Source organism: Ctenopharyngodon idella, chromosome 1, assembly GCF_019924925.1.
Source record: "Ctenopharyngodon idella isolate HZGC_01 chromosome 1, HZGC01, whole genome shotgun sequence".
Taxonomy (NCBI): domain Eukaryota; kingdom Metazoa; phylum Chordata; class Actinopteri; order Cypriniformes; family Xenocyprididae; genus Ctenopharyngodon; species Ctenopharyngodon idella.
The window spans coordinates 28,504,105-28,516,965 of NC_067220.1; the positions used below are offsets into that span (position 1 = coordinate 28,504,105).

General features: G+C 40.1%; 1 protein-coding gene across 1 annotated transcript in view; it reads right to left on the reverse strand.

Moving 5' to 3' along the window:
- Positions 1–277: 277 nt before the first annotated feature.
- The window catches only part of gyg2 (glycogenin 2), a 387,175-nt gene continuing 374,591 nt past the window's right edge, over positions 278–12,861 (reverse strand). Inside the window, exon 12 of the mRNA XM_051908469.1 lies at positions 278–287. The gene's annotated coding sequence lies outside the window, so the exon portion shown is untranslated. The remainder of the gene's footprint in view (positions 288–12,861) is intronic.

The window sequence follows — 12,861 nt, forward strand, 5'->3', positions numbered from 1 at the left end:
TAGAAACCGGTGCTTCTAACTGCCGCTGCAGTGACGCGATGACTTTACCAGTCGGCGATTGGCTCTTATTTTGAAGGCGGGACTTATTCCACCATATTGCGCGTTACACTTTCTCCCATTCAAAACAATACGAGTGACACGTCCTGTGTTATTCTATAGTCTTTGTTGTAAATCCAACAGATCCGATTCTCTGTACTACTGCGCAAACTAACATGGCGGCTCCCATCGCGCATGTATCCCAACTAACGCGATCGTTATAAAGGTGTTCAAACAGCAAAACACATCCACTTGCACATATTTGACAATGGGAATATCAGATATTTCATGCTATAGTTAACAAATTTGTGAATATTTTGAATAAAAAAGGAAAAATTAAATAAAAGCAGATCATCAGTCATACAGCGCTGTGGTGTGTTATGTGACAAACAATGACGCGTCACCATGGAAACAATAAAGCTATACGCTCTGGTCGCCTTAAAAAACTCACGCTGGGGGGTCAGCTAGAATATTTTAAACTTACGTGCGAAATGAAGATAAAATAACAAAATAAATTACTGGTAATAATAATAATATAACCTTTAATCTTGGTTAATTATTTATCATATAAGTGCTTAATGTTTCAGCTATTTGACTACATTTGATTGGCCAACATTAATACACTATTTTTAGATATACACTATAAACTATTTTAAATTTATTAAAGTAAAAATATTTCACATTAATTCTGTTTTTACTGTATTTTTCATCAAATAAATTCAGTGTTAATGAGCATATTTTACTGTGAACTTGTGAATGCTAGTGTATATTGTTAACATTCCATAGTAGATGCTTCACTTGATCCAAATGTTGTGTTGAGGACTCGCGAAACCATGATGCTGACTTAGACTTTGTTGCTAAAGTTGCTAAAGCAATTGATCTGAAGGGCTTTGGCTTGGTCACATGACATACACAGCTCAGATGATTGGATCAAAAACTACCATTGAGACGAATGGGAATGCTAATGGTTAGCTTTCTCCAGTCACGGTTCGGTACGATTTCGGTACAATAGGAAAAATGGTCACACTTTAGTTTAGGTCCAGTTCTCATTATTAACTAACTATTAACTATGACTTTTGCCTCAGTAAACCCCTAATTACTGTTTATTAATAGTTAGTAGGGTAGTTGTTAAGTTTAGGTATTGGGTAGGATTATGAGATGTGGAATATGGTCATGCAGAATAAGGCATTAATATCTGCTTTATAAGTATTAATAAACAGCCAGTACTAATATACTAGTAATATACATGCTAATAAGAAACTAGTTCATAGTGAGATTTGGACCCTAAACTAAAGTGTTATAAGACAAAGGAACAAATCCACAATGGCTAGGTTTCTTTTCATTTATTTTGAACAGACAGTAGTGCAAATCATAGTTTGTTCCACCTAGAGACATTTAGTCCCCTAGTTGGTACAGTACAGCCTCCTTTAGTGTATTAAGCACTAAGCAGTAAATATAACACACTCTTGCATAGTTCATATTTTTTTGCAGGGCTGATAAAAACAAAAGGTATTTGGTCACAATCAGCTACAAGAAAAAAAAAAAAAAAAGAAAAGCATTTTGTGTGTAGGATTTGAGAGCGAACTAGACAAAAATGACTCTTTGGGACTGATCAAGAAGCAGAATTTCATAGAAACTCCAAATCAACATGCAGGAACCTAAACCAGACAATCTGCCATTTGGGACTCCCTTCAGTCTGAGCTAACACAGTTTTAAGACCATGAACGCTTGTAAAAGGTAGAAAAAAACAACAACAAAAAAACACTTAAGTTGTCAACATTTGGCAGTTTTTAAAAGACGGATTGGTTTGGCGAGGACACAGCTTGAGCCCCACCAAGACAACGCCAGAGGTTGTTTGATCTCCTGAGACAGAGCAATAAGACAGACCTTTTTCTTCTACAAGACCTTTGAATGACCTCTTAAACAGGGTTGAAATCTCTTAAAACCCACAGAGACTGCTTTTAAATATGAAAATGCTTCAGATCATTCCAAAATGATGACTAAACGGACTTGTAATCAAACATTGTTCAACTGCATAATTCTATATCATGTCTACAGAATATATATGTGACTATTATGCTTAGATCACACAAAATTCATGCAATTGTTATAACTATTAAATGTTTGATTGAAAGTGTGCCTTGTTTAGTATGAGCATAAATTTCTGCTCATAATTCAAAAGATGACTTGAATGAAATCTATGTGTTAAATGTATTGTATTCTTTTTATAGAAATCATGTTTAAACTGTACTTTCTGTACTTTCTAAGAGCGGGAAAGTTAAAACACCATGTGATGAGTCAACGTGTAATTTATGGATGATAAACATTTACACTCCGAACCAAAGACAATATCTAATTGGTCAGAACTCATCCAGGAGGCTGGACAAAGTTCTGAGTTTAAGATCTCAAGACGAGTAGACAAAGACATATCAAGATCAGATGAAAATGGATTAAGAATGAACAGCTTCATTCAAGCCATCTAACTACTATCTACTCTCGTCTCACTTAATTTCTTTCTTTTACTTAGTTTCCTTCCTTTTCCGTTGTGAGTCTCGTGTTCTAAGTTAAGTTTTGCCACAAAGTTTAATCAACGACTCTACAATCTTTGCCCGCTTCAAAACTTCAAACTTCAGCCACGAGGGAGACTCCGTATCCATTCATCTGCCATGTGAATGTGTGTGTGCATGTGTTTATGTGTTAGATATTAGTTTATGTGTTACAACAATCAATAAAGTCTTGTTTGTATTTAAAGATAAGTGTTCTTGTGTTATGTGCTTATGAATTTAATGTCTTAAACTGCTGATCTTTGTTACCTTGCTAATAAATAGTGTTTTCTATAGTTTGGTTATTAATATCCACTATAGTGGATAGTTATGGCCCGTTCAACTGAGCACTGTAGTGATTCATTTAAAATTCCCTATAAATGAATTAATAATTCCCTTTGAGCTAAACTGACCTGTTTTCCTTACATGTGTTATAAAAGTACAAAATAAATAGAATAATGAAAAATAAAACTTGTGCATTAGGAATGTTACAATTTGCTCCACTTAAACTTTCAAAGCTTAAGCCCAACCCTCCTATACTTAATCTTTTCATGTTACTTTCCGTTCCGTTCCGCGCACAGTTGAGTGCGCGACCCTTTCAAAGTATTCTCCTTTGTCCATGAGTGCAGAAAGACGAATTTGACGCTTGCGCACTACCTAATGAACTTTTTTTCCAAGCGCTCAAGTCATTCGCATATGCGATGTTCTTCTTCTGCTCTTTTTTCTGTTGTGGTGGTAAGCAAACAGTGTTGTAGTACCGCACGCACCCCTTCTGGATTAGAGTGCAGATTACCCGTGACTGACTGTATTCGTCATCTAACTGCATGAACCGAACTGTGACTACCGTATGGTTCGGGACAAATACATGTACCGTTACACCCCTAATATATTGTGACAAGATATCGCTTGCTCCCCACTCGTCATCCCTGGCAGAGCTAATTATGGGGAACACCTGGCGATCCCAGGTGATGACGATGAGACAATCACCCAGAGGGAGATATAAACACCAGCAAGGAAGATGAGGAGAGGGCAGTATGGACTCTCACTGGGTGTGTTACTAACTTCTGTGTCTTTTCTTTACCTAGAGAGTGATTGACTTCCTCAAGTGAGTGTGGATAACACAGCTAGTTGGCTAAACTCTCCTCTCTTCCTTAGGCATGGAGGAACTGCACTTCTCCCCATGGAACACTTCACCTGCACGAAACACTGAGGCTGCGTTCAAAACAGCATACTCTCTGAGTAGGTCCTTAATTTCAATAAGTACTTACTTATTGAGTGCTAAAAGAGTACGTACTTTATAGCCTGATCACGTTAACTATGAATGTGATCCAGACAACATCCACTATGTTGAAGTTATCTACGACATTATCACAAGAACAACAACTTAAAAGATATGAGCGACAGGTTTAATTCATCTATCTGTAAATGTCTTGATATTGATGAAACTTGCTCATTTTGTAGTCTTGCTGTTTCTACAAAATAAGCAAGTTTCATCAATATCAAGACATTTACAGCCCATTTATTTTGTGATTGTAGTACAACAAATAAATTTTGGGTTTATTTAAGTTATTAACCCTATTAATGTGACCTACTGTTTTATCCTTAAAGATATTTTTTTTATCTCAAACCCAAAATCATTATCTCTTGAATATGTTGTTAATTTCTTTATTTTAAATGCAAAATCCTTTGACCTTTGATTGACCTGTTAAACACAGGCTTAAAATCTCTTAAAACCCACAGAGACTGCTTTTAAATATAAAAATGCATCAAATCACTCCAAAATGGTGACTAAATGGACTTGTAATCAAACATTGTTCAACTGCAAAATTCTATATCATGTCTACAACTTATATATGTAACTATTATGCTTAGATCATACATAATTAATGTCAACAATATTCATCCACAATCAAAAGTGGCTTAAATCTCCTTTATGTTTTTCCTGTTGAATGTAACTCTTGCGTTTCATCCCTCAGGCTTATAAATAACAACAACAAAAAAAAAAAAAAAAAAGAGAGGGGGAAAAAAAGCTATTTTTTGTGATGAAATATTCAAAGATATTTAACCTTGCCATTGTTTTTTCTGTATATATAATCTCATACAATGATGTACGCAAACCCAAATATATACAGTGGTGGTCAGAATTATTGACACCCTTGGTAAATATGATCAAAGATGACTGTAAAACTAAATCTGCATTGTTTATCCTTTTGATCTTTAATTCATAAAATTAGCAAAAATCTAACCTTGAGCAACAGGTGCACTAACACCTCATAGGATCAGTAACTCGACAACCCTACCTAGTACGGTTTTCCTCAGCATTTGCAATGTCTGCACAAAGGAGACGTCGGCCTGCTCGAAGATTTCGCCTTTGGAGAAGACTGTTAAATTTATACTAGAAAAATTTAAGTATGACTGCTTAAAAATAAAGATTACCCCAGAATGAATTGCATTGCTAACCCACCCCAACACTTATGCACAATAATAATAATAAATGTTGGCAAATACTTAATATTACCCTTTTTTTTTTTTTTTTTTTCCTACTGAAAATTATGTTTTAGTAAAACAAGCAAAATGTAATTTGTTTTGTCATATGACATAGTTATGCATGAATACACGGTAGACAAATGTCAACAACACATGAAACAAAGCTTTATTCAAACTTATTGTTCTAACAATCACGTATTTACAGGCGGTGAACCCCACATCCTACTGCCATCTCAATGCAGCTGTGCCAATTCTGCGGCTTTATTTTGATGAAGCAGCTGACCACTGTGCCCACCTTCACCTGTCTTTGCTGTTGTAGTGATTTATGGTCTTAAATAATAATATTTAGTATTAATATTAATATTGAAATTTTGGTCACACATCACCTAAGGTGAGTGTAAGAGTGTCAGATGATTCCTTCCTATATTACAGGGCACCAATCAAGGAATTTCACCTTGACAATAAAGAACAATCATGGAATTGTTGACTGAATTAGAATTATATAAATTAGAGGAAGTTTGTCATCGGACCAATATGAAGGATTTAGTGAGATTCGGGCGAGCTTGTAGAGCAGGGGTCAGCAAGTAAGTTTGGCATCGGGCCAAAAAAAAAAATTTTGCCACTAGATTGCGGGCCAGAACATAGTCAAAGTATAATTTAAGAAATTAATTAATGAAAAATGCAACTAGAATTGCCTGTGACAGACTGTCTTTTGTAACTGGTAGTGAGGTGTTACTCTGTGTTAAATCCTAGGAAAGTCATTAACAAAAAGCCACATTTGTGTGGCGGTGTCCGGGTTTTACACTGGATAAATTAATAAAGCAGAGTAGTTTCATGTAACCTTAATTTACCAACTTGCAACACAGACCACCTTGCTAAAACACACATATGTAGGAGATGCAGAATGGATAAAAATAACTCAAAAAATAAAAGGGAACTTGAATTAGCCCATTAATGGCATGTTTGAGTCATGCTCTTAACGAACTATGTTTTATTTCCTCTTTCCATATTGTGAATAATTTGCTTGTTAAACAATGGAGCCTAACTTATTGTAATAATTATTTGACATAGCCTACTTTTACATTAAGAATTATGCCTTGGCATCCTTTCGTACGCTATTACGTTGTGTGCAGAGTGATGTTAACATTTAAGCTAGCTGGTGAGAGAAAATGGCACTATCAAAGAGTCTAAAGAGGAAAGTTGACAGCAAAAATAGGCATACAAAGAAGAATGAAAAGACAACTATGCGTTCATCCTACATAGTTTTGAAAATGCAAAGCAGGTGTGTCTTATCTGCACCTTCTTATCTGTTTGCAAAGAATATAACACTGTGTCTACACCGGACGCGAGCTGCGCGACGTGACGCATCAAAAGATAACAAAACCCATTATACAGTGATATTGTCTACACTTGATGCGGCGCGACGCGACACAACACAACAAATTCCCGACAGTAAACGGATTCCCCGTTCTATTTCTGACGTAGTCCAAGTGCTTTGCAGCAGTCGGTTTGTCGCATTCAGTGTAGACAGCTTTTAGCTGTTGCTGTGCGGCGCGGTGCAACGCGAAAAAAGTCGTGTCTGGTGTAGACGCGGTGATAATATTAGACAGCACCACGAGATGAAGATCTAATTCAGGACCAGCCGCTATCAAAATAATCTGGCTGCGGGCACGGGCCAGATATTATTGCTGGCAGGCCAGTTTTGTCCCGCGTGCCGCCTGTTGCCGACCACTGTTGTAGAGCCTCTGATTATCAACACAAGAATGACACAGCTTGCAATAAAAATGAATTTATTAACAAAAAAGATATACAAGAGTAAAATATCACACTCACTAAATACTACTAAAGAAAATGACTAAACTACTAAGAAAAGTGAATCAATAATCAAACAGAAACTACAAACTACTACATAAATGGACGTTAACAAAATGTATGCCAAGTAGATGAGCAACAGATTGGACAAAGCAATGAATGGGTAATTAGTAGTCTATGAGGGAGTCAATTGTGATCTTTCTGGATGCTGGTATGAAATACTAAATAAGCATTTACTAGGAATACAGATATCGTGTCTGATGTATCTATCTGTATATGATGACCCTAGATAAACAGTCTATACACAAATAGCAATCTCATATAGCAACAACCTAATGCCAAGGCTTTTGGGAAAAGGTTTGATTATCTTATTTTTACGTTTCACTTGGTTGGGTGATCAGTCCGGCTACGGGAGACGTATTCCACTGGTATCCTTCTGCTTGCAGTGGGAGAGACTGGATTGCTTTCCAACAGTTGCAGAGCTGCACTGAGTGCTGGAGGTTTGCTGCTGGTCTTTGTGTAATCCAGAGAACTGTAGGTCAGACGGTGGTCGATCCGCAGGATCTTCTTATGGTTGGAGGTACTTGAGTCATGCAGGTCAGGCGCTGATTGCTGAGCCAAAGTCCTCTGCAAATACAGTTGAGCAGTGAAAGGTTTACCCGCAAGACTATAACCTTGGTTGTGCTGTTGTTCTTCCCTCGCCAGGTCAGAAACTCAGAACAAAATACACATTAAATAAAACAGTGTCTTTAGGGCCTTGGAAATACTTTATTTCTTTTCCAAACCTTTCTCAAAGTCCTTGTGGCAGTGTTCTGAATTTGTAGAGTCCAAACATGATGTAAATTTGATTGAGGTATCACCCAGATGTCCATTAATGTGTCAGTGGGTGAGATTACATTGGCTGTTATTCCAGGTGCGGTTTGGAGTCCTGATTACAATACTCCTTTAGTTATCAATGAGGGTCCTATCAAATCCTTCTGTCTTCTTAATCACAGTAGGACAAAGGGACTCCTGTTGTGAAGCCCTGGTGCCATCATGTCTGCTGTTCACTACAACGTCCATCATGTCCCTAATTGCTGCTCTTCTCAATGGGGGCATCGTTGATCCAGAGGATGAGGAACACCATGTCGTCGGCCCCCTTGAACCCCACAACCTTGAAGCAAAAGTGGGAGAAGATGTGCGGGACAATCTGGCTGCCGCTGTGTCTGCTCCAAACGTTCGTGTGCCTGCTCTCCATGAGCAGACTACCTGTAAAACGTTTTACAATTCATGTCTTATTTTTGTAGTGTAGTGGGCTAAACCACTGAACTGGTAAGCGGAAGGTTGCTGGTTCGATTTTCGCAGCTGTCACCACCATTGTGTCCTTGAGCAAGGCACTTTACTCAGGTTGCTCCATGGGGATTGTCCCTGTAATAAGTGCACTGTAAGTTGCTTGGATAAAAGCATTTTTGCAAGCCCTTTTTTGTAAGTGCCTTGGGCACAAACACTCAATAAAGCTGCTTATTGCTTAAAGGGTTAGTTCACCCCAAAATGAAAATTCTGTCATTAATCACCCTCATGTCGTTCCAAACCCGTAAGACTTTTGTTCATCTTCAGAACACAAATGAAGATCTTTTTGATGACAGAATGCTGTCAGATTTCCTTCCATTGACTGTGTAACATAGTTCGTATATACGGGAAGAAGGAGGTGGGAACCAGCGAACATTCAACGTAACTTTAATATTAAATAAACAAAGAACAAAATGAAAGTAATGCTGGCAGACCCTCACGGACGTCCGCCGGCCACACAAACATAATAAAACCATAAAATAAAGTCCAGGCCTTGTCCTCTCTCATCCTTCACTGTCGTCGCTCCCCTTTTATGCTTCCGGAGCTCCTCCTCCTCGCGCCGTTCCCTCACGGCTCTCGCCCGCCCTGCTCGTCACATACCTTCATCGCCCCTCGCAGGCCGGGGGGTACTCCCGAGACTGCGCTCTACTCCCCCCGGGGCCTGTCTCGGCGGCCGCAGCACCTGTGGGTAAGGACAGACGAGACAAGAGAAAAGGAGACGGAAGCACAGGGAGTGACAGAACGAGAGAGAGAAGAGAGGAAAAAAAAAAAAATCTTGGTCCGGTTCCCGGACACACTGCCGCTCGGTCCTCAACCAGCTGAGAGGCTCTTCCTCGCTGTGCCATGCGATGGTACTGGACGCTTGGTGGACGGCTCGATCCTCCTCCGCCCCCTGGCGGCCGGTGATGGCTCCTCCAAATGAGTTCAGCCGGCAGCGAGTCCCCCGTTCCCTGCTCCTCCCCTTCATAGCGAACGGCAGCAGGCTCAGGCCCATGGCGAATGGCGGCGACTCCTCCGCTCCCTCTTGGACGGCAGCCACCCCTCCGCTCCCTCTTGGACGGCAGCCACCCCACCTCGTCCCAGGAGCATGGCAGCGAGCTCTCCGTCCCGCCTGTTGATAATCGCTCCAGCACCACCGGCTCGGGCAGCCACTCGCGGTCTTCACACTCCCGCGCTGCCCGACCTCCGCCGCACCGCGATTCTCCTCAGCAGCGAGGGCTCTCTGACAGCATGTCCCTCCTTCCTCCCGGGTTTCGGCACCAATGTAACACAGTTCGTATATACGGGAAGAAGGAGGTGGGAACCGGCGAACATTCAACATAACTTTAATATTATATAAACAAACTACAAAACGAAAGTAATGCCGGCAGACCCTCACGGACATCTGCTGGCCACACAAACATAATAAAACCATAAAATAAAGTCCAGGCCTGGTCCTCTCTCGTCCTTCACTGTCGTTGCTCCCCTTTTATGCTTCCGGAGCTCCTCCGTGAGAGATTCGAGGCCGGTGCGACTCGCAGCTGATGCTCGTTATCACTCTCGTCACCGGCCTCGCGCCGTTCCCTCACGGCTCTCGCCCGCCCTGCTCGTCACAGACTGCCTTTGTAACAACCATTTTGATGCTTCAAAAACTTCATAAAGAGATCGGAAAACTAATCCATATGAATCGAACGGTTTAGTCCAAATTTACTGAAGAGCCTCGATCGCTTGTTATGATGAACCGATTTAATTTAAGCTTTTACTCTCATGTAAACATTGATCAGTGAAAAGAACAAACTTCTTCCGGAAACTCAAACATGCTGCTTAACCAAATAGTAGGTTTGGTTGAGCTTCTGCTTATGTACGCTGATGTTTACATGTGAGTAAAAGCCACCCACAAGTCGGTGAGCCTGGCAAGCCCTTCTTGAGTACCTGGACAGGATGAGACCATGCCAACCGACCCAAATCCACCGGAAGCCCAAGCCTGGATGGAGGAATGCATTTTGCACCATAACATCCCCATCGGAGCCCTGGAGGAGGAAGTCCGGGTGAACGGTCATCAGGTTTGAGCCATTTTAGACACAGGTAGCAGTGTCAGCCTCATCCAACCCCAGCTTCTCAGAACCACAAAGCCTGGCTGGTCCCTCCTTCCAATCATCTGCGTTTATGGGGACACAAGGTATATGCCGGCCCAGAGAATATCTTGCAAGGGATAAGAAATCACTTCCACTGGCCACTGAATTCTGAAGTGCAATGGTTCTGCCAGGCCTGTGCAGTATGCCAACGAACTGCTCCTTCGACGAGCTGCTACCACCACCACCACCCAGGAATTGTTTTCCCTTTGCAGCCCTTATTTTTTAATCTTGTTCACCCTTTCCAACAGACTAGGCCACCCCCTTTGTTTCCTGGGTCATGGCCGATTTGTGTAAGTTGCTGCAAGTGAAACTCCGCACGTCAGTGTACCACCCCCAGACAGGTGGCCTGGTGGAATGCTTTAATCAGACCCTCAAGCAAATGTCAAAATGGATGGTCACTGAGAACGGGCGTGACTGGGACCGAATTAACCCCTATGTGCTTTTTGGGATCCAAGAAGTGCCACATGCTTCAACCGGCTTTACTCTGTTTGAGATACTGTTTGAGTTACTGTTTGGACGACAATCCCGTGGGTTGCTAGATACTGCCAAGGAGGTCTGGGAGCAACAACAATATATATTATAAGTATAAATCTATAATCTACTCACAAAGTAATACATTAATTATGTAATTTATTAGTTAAAGTGTTGTGATCACTGAAGCACGGTTTCAGAGTTCAGCAATGGCCAATTGTACATAGACAGCATAACCTTTGTAGGCTGCCAACCTTGATTATTGGACAGCTGCTTTAAACTGAAAGAGAATGAGTGGTGAGATACAGAGAGAGCTGTCAGTTATTCTGTCCCCCCTATTCTACTCTCTCATATACTCCTTTTAATTATACAGGCAAGCACTTTGCCAGGGCACAGAGGAAGGATGATCAATCTTTTCATCTAATCTGGAATTATACTGCAACATTATATTCATAATTAAAAAGAAGATTAATAGCATCTTTAAAATATGACCTACATGAGGGTACAGAATATAGAGTTGTTTGGTAAATAGATACACAGCAGTTACTGTATTTGGTGCATAGTAATGCAGATAGGAATTTAATTAATGGCGGGCATTTCACCTACATCTGACCTTCCAGTGGCACAGAAGCTTGCTGGGGGAAAAACAGCTTAGGGAAAAAGAAAGTCACAAAGATGAAGATTTATAAGGTTGGTTAGACTTTGTGCTAACTGCATTGAATTTTAAAATTTTTCCTTTAGAGTTAATACATGAGTGCACAACATAAACCAAAAGTCAATAAAAATGTGATGTCATAAATAAAGTTGGAAGCATAAAGTTGAGTGCACTGCTAAGTAAAAATTACTGTCAAAATTTTCCCCCAAATTAATATATGTGACAGAATAGGAGACCATTCGGACATTTATGGTGGGCTTTTGACTGTATCTACTGTCAGAAATAAGGTGTTACCCAGAATTTTATGGACTACTTTAGGGATAAATAAGAAACCACATAAATCAGGACAATAGCGGAAGGTCTGTCTTGCAAGAGAGACTAATGCCAGTGACCCTCTCATAATAAAGCCCATATGAAGGCCAGTGTCTCTGTGTGTGTATGTGTATGTTGGGCAGTTTTCTTAGCAGAGAGCTGTAAATATAGTGTGGGTGGCGCGGAGCTCATTGGAATGGAGTCAGTGCTGAAATACTGATCTCCCCTCACTCTCAGCCATCTACATTACTTTCAGCATAAATCTCCCCCTAAACTGCTGAGCTACATGTTCAGAAGCAAAGTGTTCAAGCTGCATGTTCAATGCTTAATATTCACCGCAGTAAATAATTTTTGCTACATTTATGCTAGTGCCCAGTGTCGCATAGATGGGGTAGAGGAGATTCTGGAGATTTTTTGTCATCCAAAAAATAAAAAAAATAAAATAAAAATGCTTCTTTCAAAGGTCCAGGGAGCTTTAAGAGTTTTGGAAAGGACTGTCAAGAAGGTTAAAGTCAAAACTCAGCGTGTGTAGGGGTGTGTGTGCGTGTGTGTGTGTGGTTTCATTAATCTTGGTTCTTTTGGCATCAAGACAAAAAAAGTGTTCCAAGGTTTTCTTCCTAAAGAAAGGTCTTCCTTTCAAAACATTGAGCTCTATGGCATAGAGCTATGAAGTTATCTAACAAATGAAGTTCTTCTATTTTCTCACTTCCTCGATAAGTCCCATTTGAATGGCTTGTACAATTACAGTACAATTGCAATATATTTATATGTTTCAAAATACTGTTTTGACTAATTTTGGAGTTATCTGATGCAGGGCAATTATTGGTTTGCAAATGTTATCTGATGCAGGGCAATTATTGGTTTGCAAATGTTTTTTTTTTTTTTTATTATTATTATTTCTTATTTATTAGTCTGTTCGTTCATTTTTCACAGGTAGGACTGTTGTTCATTCATTCTATTTATTTAAAAACAACCATAGGTTTACCAAAGTGCTGTATATAACAGAATTAGGTAAGTTGTGACTGACAGTTGCGATCACCTAAGAGTGAGGGGCGTGTATTTAAGAGCTGGTTTGTTTGCCTCCTGTGATGCGTCACGTCTG